The 20,637-nt window shown below is 42.1% G+C and overlaps 1 protein-coding gene across 5 annotated transcripts in view; it reads right to left on the bottom strand.

The window, feature by feature from the left end:
• KIAA0319 (KIAA0319 ortholog) overlaps nucleotides 1-15,252 on the bottom strand; it is a 79,932-nt gene extending 64,680 nt beyond the window's left edge. For 2 of the 5 annotated variants that reach the window (XM_045002898.1, XM_045002903.1), the window contains exon 1: nucleotides 14,676-15,251. The gene's annotated coding sequence lies outside the window, so the exon portion shown is untranslated. Of the gene's footprint in view, nucleotides 1-3,195; nucleotides 3,402-4,133; nucleotides 4,204-14,675 lie in introns of those variants that run through there. The other 3 variants (XM_045002899.1, XM_045002901.1, XM_045002902.1) reach the window with 3 other exon arrangements.
• Nucleotides 15,253-20,637: the final 5,385 nt, after the last annotated feature.

Genomic DNA, 20,637 nt, shown 5'->3' with positions numbered 1-20,637 from the left:
ATCTCACATTCTATTCCCACAGACACTATTACAGAGAATTCATGGCACCAAGCATGGAAACCGTTATCCTGATTTATTCAACTGATACAAAACCAAGGAAAGAACAACTATCTGTCACAAAACACGACTTTATGCTTAAGAGTGTTTTGATATTTGCAATTACAACTTCCACTCCAAAAGAAATTCCTAGAAACAGGATGAAAATGTATTAATCCACTTTTTCTTCCCAGTGTGACCACCCTTTGGTAAGCATCAACTATTAAACAAAAAAAATCTTTATTTTAATCTAGGACTGCAAAAGCTTGTGCAAAGCTGGGGTGTTTAGGTTTTTGTAATTATTCAAATAAACTAAATTCAACCCAGGTGTGGCTCCACATAGGGCAATGAAGTTACATTAGGAATTAATCTGGTCCAGCATGCTTAACTGAGAAGGAAAATAATGTTACTTTGTTCTTAAGCAGCACCTTTTTTCCAAAGGATCTCCAAACACTTACAAGCATTAGTTAATTTTCATAAGACACCTGTGAGCTAAGCAATTATTATTTAATCCATTTTACATTAAGAGCTAGGGATAGCGATTCCCATTATTAAAGTTGCCAACCATTTCCCATTATAACCCCAAAGTTCAACTACTTATAACTTTGTCAAATTTTAGCTACTGGGACTGAAACTTTCCATGTTTGGTCTCTGTTTCAGGTTTAATTTCTTTGGGATGTTTCAGCTATTTTTGAGAATAACATTAGGGAAAAACAGGAAGTTTTGCCAACCTTAACAATTTTTTCCAACTTAAAAAATCCCCAGCACCTCGGGGTTTGAAACAGAAACTTGCAATTTGGCAGAGGGATAGGTTCCTAGAGTCAGAGAGATCTTTTTCTGTGCCGGTAAAAATCCATCCAGAACTGGACAAGTCATGAGCCACAGAAAACTGCCATTTGTGCATGTGCAGCAGAACTTATTAGGAGCTTGATCCTAAAATCTAACCTCTGGGTATGCTCTCCACCCCTCTCTGATTTCCTGAAGCAGTCCCACAAATCAGAGGTGTCTCTTTAGGATGGACTGGACACATGCTCCTCTGGCCTAGGGGAAGGTGCATTGGATTGGGAATCAAAACAAAGGGTGAAGATTCACCTCTTCTTCTGACTGGCGTTAATATTAAGGATAGTGAAGTATACAGAGTTATTAAGCAAGGCCTTACACCCTTCCCCCCAAAGGGAGGTAAGTATCAGTCCCTTCATTTTACAGAAGGAGTAAGAAAGGGTTCCACAAGGTCATACCAGGCAGAACTGGGAATAGAATTCAGGTCTCTAATACAGAAGACCCAAGACTTAGCTACACTGCCTCTCATAAATAATATGCCAATTCTAAGATGGCTTCAAAATGGAGCCCCTCCTGTATACATAACCCATTGTTTCACTGTAATATATTCCATAGGTGCCAACTCCATGGGTGCTCTGGGGCTAGAGCACCCACGGGGAACACCCCCCCCCGACCTTCACCTCTGCCTCTCCCCCCTGAGCGCGCCGCATCCCCACTCCTCCGCCTACCTCCCAGCACATGCCACCGCCAAACAGCTGTGTGGCAGCCCAGCAAACACCAGGAGGGAGGTGAGAGGAGTGGGAATGTGGTGCGCTCAGGGGAGGAGGCGGAGTTGGGGTGGGGACTTTGGGGAAGGGGCTGGAATGAGGGCAGGGCGGGGGCAGAGTCGGGGCGGAGCCGGGGGGGGGGGGAAGAGGTCGAGCACTCACCAGCGCGAGCAGAAGTCGGTGCCTATGCTATATTCCCCCTTTAGTGGCTGGTTCACAGCTGTTAACAGCTTGATGCTGATGCCAACTAATATAGATATTGCTTTAGCAAAAATTATTCATATCTTTGCACTGCTGAATCTCTTGGATTCAAACCCTACTCATGATGCTTGTGGAACATGGGGTTGTTTATACAACAGAATTTGTATCTTTCTAGAAAATTAGGTTTCTATAAACCTATGTTATAAGTATGAAATAAGGTGTCAAAGATAAGCATTAAAAAGGCAACAAGCTTAATTTCACCCAACTTGCATATGCATTATGATACAGACTGTTTTTACCCTACAGGACACCTGCCTCACTCAGTGCTTTTTTCTGATGACAGGTAACTATTTTTATTTAGTTTCTATGTAACAAAATGCCAAAGCCTGCTCCCACTGAAGTCAATTGCAAAACTACCTTTGATGTCAGTGGGAGCAATATCAGATCCAAAATGTGCATAATGCTAAAACTAAGTGTGCAGCCTTTCCTCCATTAAAAAAAAATAGAAAACCTGTTTAAAAATAATTTATTTAGACTTTAAATGTCTAAATAACTGGGTCCATGAATACTCTCCAGAGGAAGACAGGGTGTAGCCGTGGGGAAGGATTCCGAGGTGAAGCAAGTTCTGCAGACATGTGCCCCTAAAATGAAATTATTTTCTTTCATAGGAATACCATGTACCCTCACCCCTCTGATTTACCCCACGATATTACACTGTCTACATACAAGAGACATCAGACACACTACATCAGAGCTTACTTACCTTGATGTAGATAAATCAATAAATGCATATATTTAAAAAAATGATGTGAATGAAAAGTCTGGTTTAAAGTCACAAAGCCAGGGGATCTGGTATTATAGCTGAATCTCTGTCCTGCACTCACACATCACTGAGCCTTTTTATTTTCATAATGATGTGAACAGAGAAGATAATGCTGCCAGCATTAACTTTGAATTTTCTTGGCTTTCATCAGCTTAATCACATTTCAGAGGAAGAGCTGCTTAAAATGGACTGTATGAAAGTTTATATGACAGTAAAAATATACATTGCCTTACGCTGAAAACCACTTTTTTTTTTCTGAGCCTCCTTTCAGCTTTACTTGATTCAAATGGAATTTTGTATCTGGCAGCCTGAAACAAACATTTCCACTTTGTGATTTTTAACATGCTCAGCAGCGGGGCAGACCCCCAGCACCACTGTTCAGAGGACAAAAAACAAAAACAACAACAACTCAATTTCCTCCAGAACCTGTCTCTGTATTTCAAACCTCCTGGGTTTTAACACAGACTAAAATCATTTTCCCTGTTAGAGAGAGAGAAAGGGACCAGCCAAGCAGTAACACATTAACATTCCCTACACATAAATTACCCCAGGGTTAGAACAATAAAAAATTGTACAGACTGAGATTACCTAGATTAGGGACATCTAAATCCTTGGTCTGCAGAGCGGTGAATACAGCATAAGGCACCATAACCAGGCCCTATCTTCCTCCCATTGACATTAGTGACAAAACTCCCACTGGGCTCAGTCAGGCCCATACAGGAAAGCTCAGACTCTTCAAATGTAGTTCACTGTTGGTACTGATGGTACTTGCATCAGCTGTGAGAACAGTTCACCTTCAAGGTCAAATAAGCAAAGACTGGAAAGAGTGTGTGATTAGGATAGTCACAGAGCAGCTGTGGAGAACTGCAGACTGCCCACCAGTGGAATGATAGGACTCTGAATACCTTGCTCGTTAGCAACAACTTTACTCCTGGGGGAATTCGGTGCAATATTTTAAAATTCTACAAAATTCTGCATATTTTATTTGTCAAAATAACGGTATATAATCACACTGGTTTGGTAATTTATTTAAAGTGTAAACCAATGGATGGAGAATGGGAGTGGGGAATACTGGGGAAAATCCCCAAACCCTCTTGCCCAATAGTAATGCAGCTAGATTTGACCCTTTATTTCTAGTTATTAGTCAACAAATATATGTAGCCATATGCTCAGGGTTACATCATAGGCAACTGAAGAGCAAGTGAGGGATGGGGAATAAAACTCACAATTTATATTAGCTACTGACCATCTCCAGAAAAGTCAGTAGCAAACAGTTCACAGAGCACATTTTGATAGGATTTTTTTCAGTCAAAAATTTAGACCAGTTCTAATCAGTAAAGCACCATAAGCATGTATAAGGCCATTCTGTCCTTTACACCACTCTGGCAATGTAAAGGAGCCTTAAAACTTTTACACCTATTTTATACTCCTGCAGGAATTCACAAAGACAATGGGAACAATTCACTAAGCAGGCAGACTGCTACATTCTGCTCTGCCTGAGGGGAAAGAGCCTGCCCCACGCCTACCTCCTCACAAACACCTCAAAGTCCTACTCCTCTACACCAAGCATGCCACAATACCAAGCGAGAGGGAAAGTGTCTCCCTCTCTCACGCACACACAAGTGCCCTGCCCCCTCAGCTCCAGCAGTAATTTACGTCTCTACTGGCTGCCCAAGGTGCCTGAACCAACCTGCCTGCGCTGCCGGGGAGGGGCACATGACCGCTTTTGTGGCTTCTCTTTGCTTCCCTATCAGAAGTCATTTTTCTGTGGGGAAGCAAAGAAATCTGCAGGGGACATGAATTCTGTGCACATGCAGGGATACAGAATTCCTCCAGGAGTAATCACCACCACAGGGAAGATTTTCCACTGCCAGGAACCCTGCATCCTTTGGGTTATAAGGCCAGAAGAACAGGTAGAAGTAATATCTGAAACTTTTTTTTTAAACTAGTCAGATTTCATGTTGATGATGTCCCTTCCCCAAAACAGGAAGATACAGTAAATGAAACCTCCTACTTATTTAGACTGTCCTGATTTTTTTTTAAACAACAATTTTTTAAACTGAATCTTTCCATTAAATACAGCAGTAAATAATCCTTCAAAAAAGGGTTATCCCAAGTAGAACTTCTCCACCAATTGTACCATTACAGTAACCCCTGGCATCTCTGACTACCACAGAAGAGAAGGGGAAACAACCATGACAGCAGCACTCATCACTAGTATCATAAGGAAACTATCCGGGACAAAAGCAGGCATAATTCTAATGCCAAAGGATGGTGTAACAGTGGTAAACATTTCCAAACTTAGGTGTCTAATATTAAGCATCTAAATAAAGGAGCTAATTTTCAAACTATCCACAACTGCTGTTGAAGACAATGAGATTTACTGGTGCTCAAAACCTATGCAAATCAGGTTGAAAACGATGAACTTTGGGGGATACAAGGAGAAGACAAAACAACACATCTTGATCCTTCACTGAGGAAGCAAACAGAACAGCGTTTTCTACATTCATGAAAGGGGGATCCCAGCCATGTTGGTTGGAGACACTTGGAGATTGCTTTAAATGAGAGAAACTACATTAGACAAAGGTTTATTCTGATCCTTTGTCTGTTCAATTTGTATGAAGTTCTGTATGCCTTGTTTAATAACTGCTGTAGGTTATTATAGCCTAATTCTAGTCAATATTGTCAGTCAAATTCAGAACTCCTACAAAAAAAAATTATGGAAAAAAAACCCAAACTACCCAGTTAAAAATACCCTATTACGTTGTACTGAAGGACTGCAGGTCACTTGTCTGTGTGATATGCCCAAACACTCATCATTGCTATCCAATGCAAGTAACACAGCTAAAGCAGAAAAGTAATGATTCATTTAAAGGGTCATTTTACTGTACAATACTTAAGCAGGTATGATAGCTACCTGAGTAACAAATGACTTTGTTATGATTTCTGCAGATACAGCGAACAACAAAGGAATTCCTAATAATGAGACACTTTAAAGGTTATGCAGTACCAAGAACAGTTTACAGTTAAAAAAAAAATGTATCAATGAAAGGTGTAATTGCCCTGATGAAAAATTAAAGTGCCATTGTCAGCGCCAGAATTTACACCACATTGTGACATATATAATGACTGGAAACAAGTCGAAATCATTCAGGATTACTGCCACTTAAATTGCAATACAGATATCATTTGCACAGCACTTAGTGTATGCACATGCCAGAGCACTTCATGCAATGTGGTAAAAATAAGCTGAACTCAATAAATGCATCAATATAAGACTCAAAGATGCCAAAGCATTTTGAATCCTCACTTGGCATAAATCCTAATCTTAGAAGGGAGGCACCTGAGGACAAAAACTGATGGATTGTTGTGATCAGCTGAGACTGTGATCAACAGATCTTTTGGTTTCCACACATTCTTGATTTTTGTATGAAAATGGTATCTCCTATTAGTTCTCTGTATCATTGCTGAATATCCATTATAAAGGGGAATACAGTTGTCAATTTTCAAAATGTACTGTCAATAGCAAACTAAAGAGAGGAAAAAAAAACAGGTTTCAAGGGGTTGCTAATGGGCCAGACAGCCTCTTGGTTGATCTTGGTATGAATCCAGCTCATATTTGCAGTGCTGTAAGCCATGACTGTCTGATGGCTGATCAGTGGTCTCTGTGATGAGGCTGCATGGACATGGTCTCGGTCCAATTCCTAGTGGATGGGTCCTCATCACAAAAACCAATAGCCACAACTGGCTGCCTCCCTCAGCATAGAAGCCAAAGTCTAAATGAGGATGGAGAGTGAACTACCCTTTCATATCATAGGTCTTGCAGGTCATATTGGGACACATTTGTGGGACAGGGCAAGGGAAGTTTGCACTGCTGCTTCCCATCCTGTGCATGAACAGAAAGTATCAGTCTCCAAGACTGATACCTTTCATGAACACTAAATTAAAGAGAAAAAATATATATATATTTACATATATTATATATTGTAGGAACGTTATACTTCTTAAATACTAAGGGGGTAGGAATGCCGCCCCCAATATTTAGAGTGGCGAAAGTAGTTCCCACCACCCCCCCACACTCCGGTCAGGAGACACACTGATTAAGCGCTGACTGGGAGTGTATCTCTGGAGTACACAGTGCGTAAAGCACCTATCAGGAGAGGGGGCGAGCCGTTGGCTTGAGTTTGTACATGCGTATAATAAAATGATTTATGTAACCAACTATAATAAATAAACGTGGACAGCCCCGTTGGGGGCGCTCCACGGGAACAGACTGACTGACTTGGCTTCGTCATTACTACAATATATTAAACACTGAACTAAGTAGTGTTTTAATAGATATATTTAATATATATATTTACATATTGCATATATTATATATTAAAAATACGACTACCTCTGATCAGATTAGTTTAGAGTATTTTTGTACTTCTTTTGGTGTGCTTTTATATTATCAAAATGGTTTACAGGAGTTTTTATTAAATACAATCAAAACTTCACTCAGGGACACAGACTAAGTTGCAGCTAAGATCATATTTTTACAATTAAGTAATAAAAACAAGTTACTCAGTTATGCCAACTCTCACGATTTGATCACGAATCTGATGATTTTTGCCATTTTTCTTAAAGTCCTATTTCCTGAAATCAAGTGATCATGTCAGAATTTTAGCCTTCATTCAAAAAAGAAAGAAAGAAAAAGAAGAAAGTTTCTAGTCTTCATGGCTGAGGGGAAAAGTTTGAAAACATACATCTTAAAGACTCAAAAGCTAGAAGGCAAATAAAAAGAATCCAATACTTAACATCTTAAAAATAAAATCTCAGGGGATGAAATCCTGGTCCCATTCAACTTCAACAGGACAGGATTTCACCCATGATTTTTAAGCTGATGTCATGATTTTTGGAGCCCAACTCATTTGAACACTTAGGGCTGGCAATACTGTTATATGATGTCTGATTGTGACCTAAAGAACCCCCCAATGCCAAGTGGCAAAGGATTCACTGATCTGTAACTGTATCTTCTGACAGGTCTGACAAACTAACCACATCTAACACATTGTTTTCATGGTAGATATTCAAAGAGGGTCCAGAAAAGTCTCTAATAAAAACTTATAATGTCAGACTGATCCTAATTGTTATGAGATGTATGGACGGATGTTATTTAAGGAGTTGTGTGTATGTACACCGGAAAATGCGTTTTAAAGTCTGAATCAAAGCAGGGTTGTCAAGCAGGTTTTGACTAGACAAAAGATGAATATTCACCTGTCTGCCTCGGGTCACAGGTAAAATAGGTATTGTAAGCCAACATAATGGAAGACCATGACGATGTCAACATGAGGATGTAAAGGCAACATGGAGCCAGCACACCAACGAATAAACCATCCTGACTCTGGGGACAAAACAATGAACTTTGGGGGATACAAGGAGAAGACAAAACAACACATCTTGATCCTTCACTGAGGAAGCAAACACAACAGCAATTTCTGCATTCATTAAACGGGGATCCCAGCCATGTTAGTTGGAGACACTTGGAGATTGCTTTAAATGAGAGAAACTACATTAGACAAAGGTTTATTCTGTTAAAGTTAAGTTTAGACTCCAGGAACAGCGTTCTAATTTTTGTTTTATATGTAACCATTTCTGTTTCCATTTCTATCCTTCCTATCTCTCAAATCTTAGCCTTTGATAATAAACTGATGATTGTTTTCACTATAAATATATCTCCCTGCTGTGATGTTATATTGGAGCTGATCCTCATTTGACTCGTAGAAGCTGGTGTGCTCACTATTCCTTTGGAGACAGCTTATCTGGTAAATTCTGTGAGTGTCCAGACATCATGGAGGAATTTGGGGATTTGGTTGTGCCTATTGTTAACATGCAAAGCAAAGTAAGGTCTGGCAGAGCCCTGAGGAGACTGTTAGGGTGAAAGCCAACTGACTGCTGGTATCATGGAGCTCACACCCAGTTCAGCCCAAGCAAAACTTCCTCTCATCAAAGGCAGGTGAGTGATAAGGTGACTCACAGTCCTGGGCACATTGAGGAAGCATCATACCAATCAACTATTTATCTGCAACCTACTTTTTGACTGACACTCCATTACCTGTCAAGACCAAAATGTTCAAGAGTGGTCACCTATTTTGGATGCCTGCGTTTGTGAGCACCCCATTTGAGACTTCTAGACCCTGATTTGCAGAAGTGCTGAGCACCCAGAAAATCAGAGGGCGAGTGCCCCAAAATTGAGGCATCCAAAAAAATCACACACTTTAAAACATTTTAGCCTGAGAGATAGAGCTGTTTGCTTTTTGGATTTGTGATCACTATTTTCTGGTTCAGTTTGCAGTGTCAGCAATTCAAGAACATTCTGGCTTTTACTTTAAAATGGTATTAGCAATAATACTACAAACATTGATGGGGTTTACATATGAAATACTTCACATTAAAATTTCAGTTTTACTGCAGAAGTTTTCTGGCAATTACCTCGTTTTAAATATAAAAGTGAGGTTCTCCTTTTTATGAACATAAGATGTTTTATGTCATTTTTATTATTTGACAACGTCAAACAAAATATAGCTTGCTCAACAAATACGAGCAACCATTTTCTGGTATTCAAAGCCATATGCATCTGTCAACTAATGAATAGTCCTAATTTTAGGGAATCGATCAACTTTTTATATTAAGGGAGTGCACTGAAGGATTCATGTTGTAAAATACAGACTCTGAAGTTACATAAGTACATATTTATTATAGCCTTCAATGGCTAGTCACAGTCTGATTGGCTGAGACGGGCTCATGTGACTAAGGTAAGATTACGTATTATTGCCCGCATAGCTTTAAATTATATTTGACGCTAAAAATATGGACCATCTATCTAATGATGGAGATTGAGTCAAATGATCTGGAGGAGAAAAGTCTCAGTACAGGATTGCTTTGATATTGCAGGGCATTGCCAGCAAAAACAAAATCCTGTTACTTAGGCTGTGACTACACTTAGCGCTTCAAAGCGCTGCCGCGGCAGCGCTTTGAAGCGCTAAGTGTAGTCAAAGCGCCAGCGCCCCTGTGGGGAATCACGGACAGCGCTGGCGCGTTCCCAGCGCTGGGGCTTTGACCACACTGGCGCTTTGCAGCGCCGCAATTTGCAGCGCTGGAGAGGGTGTGTTTTCACACCCTGCTGCAGCGCTGCAAATTTGTAAGTGTAGCCAAGCCCTCAGACATACATACTTATTCCACCAGCCTTATAGTTCCCTACAGATTTGTAAGTGTAGCCATACCCTGAAGCTGCTTTTAGACATGACTCCTGTCTCAGCTGGATTTCACACATACCTTTCGAGCTCTGAGTCTGAGTTTGTGTATGGACGGAGGGAGAGAGATTAGATACATTACCTTGGCAAAAAAAGTTTATTCGCCCACTCAACCAGGGCACATATCTTTTGTTTCTCTTTGTTACAAGTAAGTAAAATATCACTATGATATTCATTATCACCAGTTATCCTGGGAAAGGCTAGAGAAGTATCTCTCATGCCTGTGGTAGTAAATTTTCTGACAGTTTTTCAAGGCTAAAATGGACAGTATTCCCCATCATCCCAAATCTGGAACATGAAACACAGTATGGAAAATGTTATATGCAATGTGTTCCACGATCAGATTGCCTGAAAGAGTAAATCACATCATGTGCAGTTAATAGAGGGGTAGGCCATTGGCATAGAGCTTGCTGGTCTTAGGACATTTTGCAGTTTACCAAAAGGCTGCAAAACTATAATAAACGTGATCAAGTGGATAAGACAGAGGACATGAAGATATCCATGGTGACCAGGGCTTGATTGACAGCCATACATAAAGCACCATCCACTATCAATAAGCAACACAGCATGGCAAAAGAAGATGTGCCCCACATGTAAAAATTTTTTTATAAAATAGCTTTTTGTCTGGTGAAAAAAATTTCCCTGAAACCTAACCCCCCCCATTTACATTAATACTTATGGGGAAATTGGATTCGCTTAACATCGTTTCGCTTAAAGTTGCATTTTTCAGGAACACAACTACAATGTTAAGCGAGGAGTTAATATACATTGTATCCTTATATATATATATATAAAATTACATATACTCTGTGTGTGTGTGTGTGTGTGTGTGTGTGTGTGTGTAAGTTTTAAACAAATAATTTAATACTGTACACAGCAATGATGATTGTGAAGCTTGGTTGAAGTGGTGAAGTCAGAGGGTGGGATATTTCCCAGGGAATGCCTTACTGCTAAATGATGAACTAGCATTCGGCTGAGCCCTCTAGGGTTAACACATTGTTGCTAATGTAGACTCACACTCTACAAGGCAGCCTAACTAGAGGAAAGGGAGATAGCATGGCAGACAGAGACAAAGAGACACACACTCTGTGTGTGGGGGAGAGAGAGAGAAATGCACATTGCCCCTTTAAGTATGCTGACACCACTCTAAGTACACTGCCTTTAAAAAAAATCAGGAAGTTGAGACCACAGCGGAGGCCAGCAAGCTCTCTCTGTCCTGAGCCCTGTCTTGTTCCCTCCCTGCTCTATATGGAGAGGGGGTAAGCGGGGGAGGGGGACACCCTGACATTAGCCCCTTTCCTTCCCCCCTCCCCTGCACAGCAAGCAGGAGGCTCCCAGGAGCAGCTCCAAGGCAGAGGGCAGGAGCAGCACATGGCAGTGCGGGGAGGGACAGCTGAACTACTGGCAATTGGTAGCCTGCTGGGCGGCTGCTACACAGGGAACTTAAGGGAGTGGGGAGCTGATGGGGGGCTGCCGGTCCAGCCTGGTTCCAAGCCCCCATCAGCTAGCTGCAACAGGCTGCTCTTCCTGCAAGCAGTGGACAAAGCAGGCAGCTGCCAAATGATGTTATAAGGGAGCATCACACAACTTTAAATTAGCATGTTCCCTAATTGATCAGCAACATTACAACGAAACAATGTTAACCAGGATGACTTTAAGTGAGGAGTTACTGTAGTAACAATACCAAAACAATCAACCGCACCACGTAAAGTTACATACCTTCAGAAAATAACATTCTATAAGCAATGCCCATGCAGCAAACATGCGACGAAACCAGCAGCAATGCCCAGCATAACCAACTGTTCCTGTCACATTATCCAAATGGATAGCCACTCTCCCCGATGTGAGAGAGGCCATGCATGACGAGAGTTCCACTGGATACATAGCAATAGTAAGACACACACAGTAGCACTGATAAAGTCACCAGCAGACATGCATCCCACACAGTTGATTAGGGAACCACACACAACCAACAGAGAAGACAGAATTGCATCCAGTAATTTTCCCTGTGGAAATGAGAACATCCAGTGGCTGTTGCTTTATTCACTGCTTGTGTGTCCAGCACTCGTTTTTGGGAGAGGGTAGGGAAGGATAAACTGCAAGGGTGCTTTCCAGAACACACTCTTGTTCCTTAGGCTATTCCCCTTTTAGGATTGATCCTACACTCACTGAAGTCTATGGCAAAGCTCCCATTGACTTTAATGGTGTAGAATTAGGGCCTTACTATGTCATCCTTTCCTTTGCACTCAGGGGTAACACATAACCCCAGGGCTTTGTGTGTATACTCTATTCCTCTCACTTGCACCACCCTTTCACACAATTTGCCCCATCTCCCATCCTTTGTGAGGTGTGCAGTTCTGCACACATTGTCTAAGCTACTAAATTAATCTATCCCTTTTTACAGGGACTATTGAGTATGAAAGATGAGTGTGGTACAAAGTTGATAAGAGATTACAATTGTCCTGAGGCAGGTCAAAAATTATGGAATATCCACTGAATCGTCAACCCCCCCAAATGAAAAAGCTAATAAAAATGAATGGGCATTATGCAAACAAGCGGAATATATTTGTGCTAGTATATATATATATATATACACACTTTGTGCTAGTAGCTGAAAGCCCATGCTGTTGCACAGGTGTAATTCATAAAGTTGTGTAAAAAAGCCAAAAATGGCTGAGAACTTAAAACTGGACAGTAACAGACCACGAATCTCAATGATGATTGAATCACGGTGATATTCTAAACACAACGAGTTGTCCTCTATGCTTGTAGCTATTTCCATTGATTAACTCTGACTGTACAGACCTTCTAGGCTTCAGAGGGATGTATTGGGTTATTGCGCCTGCTGCATGTGTTGACTTGTGTCTGGGGGGGCTTGTGCTGGGAGATTTGTGTAGGTGGCATTTGGATACATGGGTGTGGCAGCTGGGCCAGGTTATCCATCATCTGGGCTGTCTCTCATACACCCAATGAAATGGTTGCATATAAATTAGCTGCAGAACAACACTTGTGATATCAGAGGTAATTTAACCAATCACAATGGTCTAGGACTCTGGGCATGCATAGATACATGCCTTACTGTAGCTGAAAAACGCATGGGGTAATTCATAAAATCAAAATGGCTGAGAACTTAAAAGTTGGACTGTCAATGATGGTGAATCAAAGCGATGGTTCAGCCTGGTGATGTTCAGAACAAAAGCTGCTCTCAACCATGCTTGTAGTTGTTTCCATCGCTTCACGCTGACTGTACAGACATCATAGGCTCCAGAGTGACACACGGAGTAACAATCCTGGATTTTTATTATATGGATTACAGTTATGCTGCTCCAGGTCAGGCCTCTTGTACTAGATGCTGTACATCTTGGAGAGCTTAATCCACAAATGGCTATCATTGTAAATTCTTCAGGACGGGGACGGGGACTGGGACTGGGACTGGGACTGGGACTATATATATATATATATATATAAAATCTGTGTTTGTAAAGCATGTAGTAGAAGAGACCTAGTCAGCACTACTTTAATACAAATAATGCACACACACACATGGATTGGGAGAAGAAGAAAAAAAATAGGCTTGTGTTGCATTTAATTTCCAACTCACCTTTTCATCCATAGGTTGTTGATTTAGAGACTGCTCTTTGGGGCAGAAAAATGTTTTTTTGTATTTGTAAAGCACTTACTATTTACACAGCACCCAAACTCTGCTAGTAATGAAATTATTGATAATGATTTTTTTCTTAGATTGAACTGGGATAAAACATTTCACTTAGCAAATATATAAGTGCTCACCTTAACATGAATACATATTTACAACAAAAGCACACACTTCAGTAGCAAATTACTAATTTCCATTTGCAGTAATGAGATTTCTCAGCTCCATCACATCTGCATACTTCCAAAGCAACATTTGGAAGAGACTTTTCCATTTTTGACCCTTTTTAACCTAAGTGGAAATTGAAAAGAAATGTCTTCACTACAGCAGTGAAGCCATATTAATTGTTTTTCTTCCTAGTCCAACAGGTGGCACACATTTGCACATACATTATAGTAATGTTTTATTTCCAACACTGAGCAATTGCTGTAGCATTTCCTTTATTTTTTCAAATGACCCTTACAGTCATATAATAAAACCATTTTGTCCAGTATTTCTTTACACATAGGCATTATATTGCTGTGTGCTAATTCAGCAGGAGGAGAGGTATTTTCCTAAGAGTAGAGAGTGAAAACATATTGCTAAGGAGCATAAATTTCCTTCCTTCCTTGTTGCTGTGAGATGCACAAGTGCAGCCAATTAGTCTTGGTTTTCAAGATCTAGACCAGTATACATTTGTGAAATTCTTGGAGGGTGCAGACCATAAAATCACTTAAAGCTCTCAATCAATATAAACTGGTTGTCATAATATATTTAAAGTAATGCACATTTCCAGGCAATATCTATATAACAGGGGAGAACATCCATTCTCTGGCTGGGAAGTTATTGAATGTCTACAGCCAGAGGGGGATGGGGATGGGAAATTCCATAGTTTCCTAACCCTTTCAAATAAATAACTGATCTATGCAACAATTAGCTTATGCAGCATGCGGTACTTATTGCACACACCGACGCTGACCCAAACAACACTGAACACATCAGCTCCAAAGCTCAAACAAGTGCTAGCATCTAAAGCATCCTTTGTTGTATCTATAACAGCCATCTGCGAGGCATGCGTTGCATATAGAGTTAACTCGCTCGGCAGCACCTATAGGCAAGCGGGGCAGGTATGATGACCGTACCTGAGATTGCTGATGGAGATGCTGCTGCTGTCGCTTCCCTGGGGCCTGGCAGCATCCTTCACTGCCCCATCGATCGAACGGAAGCCAACCAGGAGGAGAGGCGTGTGCGCTGGAGGGAAGGGCCGGGGGGGCGGTAGCCAGGCACTAGGCCAAGATGCCTAATGTCTTCTTCCTGCTGCTCAATCAGGGAGCTGCTGCTGCTGCCCGGATCCCCAGCGCGGCGGCTGCAGGAGCAGGAGCAAGACAGCAACGCCTGTTCCTCCGTTCACCTTCCAGCAGCAGCAGCAGCAGCTGATGCTAACGCAGCAGCACCGCCCGGAGACGCCCCCTAGCGCCGTATCCCAGCCGCGGGCCAGGCAGGCGGGGGGCGCGCGCTGTAGGTTGCACAGTCAGCCCAGCCCTTGCCGGGAGTTCCCGGGGAGAGCCCCGGGGGACCAGAGTAGGGGCGGGGGGCGGGGCGCTGGGAGCCGGAGATGGAACCTGCCCCGGGCTCGCGCAGTAGCGTGTCACGCTCCCGCCCAGACCGGCCTCAGGGCCGTGCAATAAGCGCGGGTGGGTGGGTTCGCGGTGCAAGAAGCGGAGGGGTGGGAAGGGGGAGGGTCTCTGGGCAGTGTAGGCCGGGGGAGGGTATTTCATGCCCTAAAGCAGGTGTTTAAAAATAATGTCGATAATAAGCAGCAGATGTGGATGCAGATTCCCAGCTCCGCAAAGGTGGGGAGTTGGTCCCGCCCAAGAGAAACAAGCAAGCTATAAAGCCCTCAGAGACCCGGGTTTTCAAAACCTGCTAGTGGGATATTGATTCAGAGGCATCCTGCTTAAAACTGCACTTAGGCTAACAGTCAGGTTGACTTTTCCTCCAGGGAGCCAACCCCCTTTCAAAGGTGGACAAATATTATTGTTCTTCCCATTTTACAGACAGGGACACTGAGGCACAGGGCAGTGCTATGGCATGACCAAGACAAAGCTGGGCGTAATGCCCAGAAGCCTGGTTTCCCAGTCCCCTGCTCTAACTATTTGAAAGACACAAAATGGAAGTGTTGGTGTGACAACAATGGGTTTTAAAAGGTGCGTGCAAGCAACAGAGCTCTGTCTGCAGCAGACAACCATTAAAGCCAGTGTGGGGTGAAAGGAAGGGAAACTGTAATGGTGATTATCCCACATCTGCAAGCTTGGGTCAGGGCCATAATCCCAGGGGTGATGTGAGCAGAGGGGTGCCAAACCTGCAGATTTCAGTTCATGGAGAAGTGGCTGTGGAATGAACACTGTCAGTTTGCTGGGAAGCTTAAATACAAGGGGCTCAGGGGGACCCTTAGTTCTATGTCCTCTTTCCCCTCAGCAGCCCTAGCAGTACCTCTTTACCACTGCTGCCTTCAAGGAGAACAGGGAGGCCTCCTCCCTGGGTCTTCAGGGTCTGGGAAGGAAGTGGGAGAGGGGGTAGTGGTTGTGTTCCTCCACCTTGTATCTTCTGCTAGTGTCAGCCAGGCAGAGCAATGTCTTCCTCCACGCATGTGATTTTTTGGGGAGTAGGGGGATGAGAAAATGGCCTTACCTCCCCTTGTTCCTATACACACACTCTCTCCCTCCCCCATTGCACTGCTACACTACACTAAGCCTAGGGGGAACAAGTAGAATATAGTTGTCAGGAATCCCCAGGGGTTCCCACAGTTTATTTAGTGTAGCAACACCTACAAGAGGAGATTGCCTTCCTCTCCTGCTGCCCTTTGAGAGATCCAGGGGAGATAGGGTTTTCCAGGGTAGAGAGACCAGATAGCAAGTATAAAAAATCAGGACAGGGGTGGGGTAATAGGTGCCTATATAAGAAAAATCCCCCAAAATTGGGACTTTCCCTATAAAATCGGGACATCTGGTCACCCTATTTCAGGGGGAGGGGCAGGAAGCAGCCTGGGTAGGTAGGGGAGGGGCAAGGCAGTGGCTCTGTCTGGTAACTGAAACTACAGTGGGAGGGAAAGGGGGAATGGGTCCCTATGTGAAATCCCTGTTTCGTACATGTAAAATCTCAATCTTAACACAGTATTAGTTATTTCACTGTCCAATAATGTACATGGGGCAAAATGCACTCTGGGAGCTGCCATCTGTAAAAGTATTGGCAGTATTGCCAACCTCAGGCATTCAAAAGCCAGGAGCCAGCCCCCCTCCCTCCCAATTATTAGAGGGGTCTTTTTGTTTGCCTTCAAGCTTTTCTCCATAATTACAAGGGCAAGAAACTTACTTATTCCTATTAAATGAAAGCTGAAATTCTCACAAATTAACGTGACTCCAGAAGCTTGGATTTTAAGAAAACCACCAGATAGCACAAGACTTGTGATAAAATTTGCAAGAGATGGCAACTCTTGAAATTGTCACATCAAATACTTAATAGAACCAATAATATAGCAAATCTCATACCAAAGCACTTAATAAACCATATATACACGACATCATTGAAATGCAGATACTTTCGGAGTAAAGCATGGTAGCCATCTAGCACACAGTACCCTGCAGAAAGGAGTTGTGGTAAGAGAAATCTTAACCAAGGATACCAGGGTAAACTTTGTTCACCAAAGCAGATAGGACTTTGGTTTTAAGGTCACATCCAGACACCATAGAGACAGTAAACTGCGTGCAACACACATACACATAGATATCTAGATAATGTGCATATGCATACCTAAAAAGGATGAAGGTTCAAGCTGACCCTGGTGGGATTTGAAGTTTTGCTTCAACAGAAGATGGAATGCAGATACAAGAGGGTTAACATTTAGTATTATGATGATCAGCACCAGTAGTACTGTGGTCCCTGACAAGCTTCAACTTGGTTATTTTATCCCACATAGGATTATCATAAGAAGAGTTTTATCTTTCCACAGACTTGACTGGACCCAGGTTCTGCAGCTGCAGATAAAATAGCAGGAAGCACATGCAGCAAAAATCTTAAGGTACTGAGCCTCTGAGTTTTAAGCCTGTAATAATGATTCAGATTTATGAATTTGGAATAGGAGTAATGGATCAGACAGCATCTGACTGAAATTCCCAAGGTGGCTGTGGGGAAAGAGGGAGATATTAGCCTAACTTTGTCACAGATTGAAAAAAAATGGACATGACCACCTGGAAAGGTGCCAGGGAGCCAAATCCAAAATCTCCAGCTGAGCCTACCCAGGACAAGAGAGAGCTTGGCAGCCAGTTAGGATCCTACCTAACACAACTTGGAGGTCACATATATTGCTGCCCAAGGTCCAACACTTTCGAAGACCAGTCTGTCAGTGTATGACTTCTAGCATGCACTTACAACCCCCCACACCCTGGAAAGATGAACTTGGGGCCCAAGTCTTTCTAGTCAAGGATGACTCCTCCCCCCCCAATCCAAACCTCCCTGACCAGCTGCCAAAATTCTTCCATCTCCAGTGATTAGAGACTGTTCCCGCCCATGTGACAAATCCCTGTGTCCTAGGGATAAGTGCCTCCAACTAATACCTATGTAAAAATCACAATTTTTTTATTTTATGGAGTTTCTCACTAAAATAGTCACCATTTTTTCCATGAGATTTCACACTCCCTAAATGTTGCTTCATTTGCATTTTCAGCTCAATGGCTATGGCATGTTTGCATTCAAAATCTGCAGAAATGTGAATTTTCACAGAGTCACTCCAAAATAGTTGGTTCATTTTCATTCTTAAACAGGCCCATTTCTGGTCAATACCAGGTCCCACAGAAAATAGACCTGGTTTAGCTCAAAGAAATCCACCTACCTTAACAACATTTTAAGCAAGTAGCTTCACTTTCAAGTAACATAGTGCAAAGAGATTTGAAATTCAAGTATTTAATTATAAATATATTGTATAACTCTGCTCCAACCCACCTACCTGCCAAACCCTCTCTTCTACCTCCCAAGCTCTATTCTGCCTAGTTCTATAGCTATAGTTTCTCTAAGGCACCTATAACTGGCTCACTGTTATGTAAGTACTGTATTCCAGTTAAAAAGGGTGCCCTAAAAGGCAAACAAATTTTCATCTTTCAGTGTCCAGGAAATTGTCTTCTGCCTTTTTTCTTCCCTTCTACCTTCTCCCTTTCTGTTTTCCTAACTGTAAGCTGGTCCTGGGAAGATGCCATTTCCTGGGGCTTCATATCTACTTTTCCAAAGGACCAACTAAGACTGGAGTCTGCTTTGTGAGACAGTCAGGAATACAAGTCTCCAAACTGCAATATTGAATTGTTGTTAAAAACATCTGAGTGGGGCCTAAGGGGATTAACCAATTAGCATTCATACAAATAAAATTACAAGCAATATAAAATATGTTGTGCTGCTGGTTTTGCTTCCTAGTTCTGTGATTCTCTGTATTGGCTGTCTAGGTCGGTGTTTTTCAGACTCTTCAGCTTGACAGCCTCTTTTTCCAAGTAAAAAATTATCATGACCCCCTTACATTTACTGTAAAAGTAAGAATATTTTTTTTTTATCCCTGATCAGCCTTTATAATGTGTGAAAGATAAGGGTGCGCGTGTGTGTATGGAATGAGATTTTCTTGGCTTTAGATTGTAACATTTTCAGTGCCTCTTGACCCTCCTGAGTGCCTTGGGGGAAAGACAGGTGTTGCTACACATTGATTGAGAAACACTGGTCTGGTTGCTTTACATAGTTATGGAAACCTGACTTTACCACCTGAAACAGCTTGGTGCACCCTCTAATAAATGTGGCAGACATATTTGCACAAAACCTGCCTTGTTGCGTGAGTAGATTTTCACTTATATGCTCAACCACTTTCTGGATGGCCTCGGCAGCTGTGCTTAGTGCTCCCGAGACATCCACAGGGTTAGAGGGACAAACCCTCTGCTCATCCTTCAAGGGGGAAAATCCCACCCTCTTAATGAAACAATAATGAAGCAAATTCCCAAGTTTCCTGCTGCTACGTGTTCTCTTTCTCCAAAGAGGATAATCTGGTTCAATGTGTTTAATTGTTCAAAGTGTTTTTCCCCCCCTCTATTACAGGAACAAGTTGCAGCTGGTCACATTCAGACTCAAAGGGGTCAGAGAAAAGAGTCCTGACTGCAGAGATCCAATGACAGCAGTTATTGCCCAGTCAAAATGTGTAGCTCCAGAAATGCTGTGCAATGGAAGAACAGGACGGAAAGCAGTTGATAAAGATGGTAGAAGTTGGGTTGACATTCCCTGGCTGACCAAGGTCCTGCCTTTCATAACCATGCTGAAATAAGAGGATCTGTATGCATTAATAGTAGCTGAGGACTGCTAGAGCTTCAAAATGTAAAATTCCATGTGAAGGTGGTCAGGTTACTCAGTCCTCCACAATGAATTACTTAATGTAATCAGTACAGTTCAGTCTCCAAAACATTCAGAGTTACTCTGGAAGCTTGGTTCTAATGTGCACTCTCATCACAGTTAAGTGGTACGCTGGCACTGCTGAACTGTGTTGCTTTGATTTAGGGAAAATTTGATTTTTTTCCTAACAGGTTATGGTTCTTATAATGGAGAAGGGAGTTGGGGGGGGGGCGGGTATCAGGTATCTCTGTGAGATCTGACAGTTTGACTACTTAGAGGTATTTTATTTTTGTTAGATTGTTCGATTTCTATTTAATTTTAAGAACCCCATATTTAAAAAATGATGGTAACATCTCTGCATTATGTATAATCTGTTGGGTTCTGCCAGGAGAGGTGCCTATAAGCTTTATGAGGAGGATTTTGGGGGGTTAATTTTTATGTTATATGATATAGTCTTATTTTGACATTCCAGTGATTGTGGAAACTTTTGAAAGCTAATGGCAGTATTTCAGGTGATCTATTTTGTCTTTTTCAAGCTTGCCTTGTTTTGATTGATTGCTGCTCTGCTTCCAAGTAGGTTAGAATGACATAGTACATTCCTTCCTTCCATAAAATCATACTATCCTTCATCAAGGCAGATAGATAATTATAAATTGTTTTTTTGCCTTAGTCAAAATAATTGGTGTGATGCTG

The sequence above is a fragment of the Mauremys mutica genome, chromosome 2 (genome assembly GCF_020497125.1).
Source record: "Mauremys mutica isolate MM-2020 ecotype Southern chromosome 2, ASM2049712v1, whole genome shotgun sequence".
Taxonomy (NCBI): Eukaryota; Metazoa; Chordata; order Testudines; family Geoemydidae; genus Mauremys; species Mauremys mutica.
This window is presented reverse-complemented; position numbering and strand designations above follow the sequence as displayed.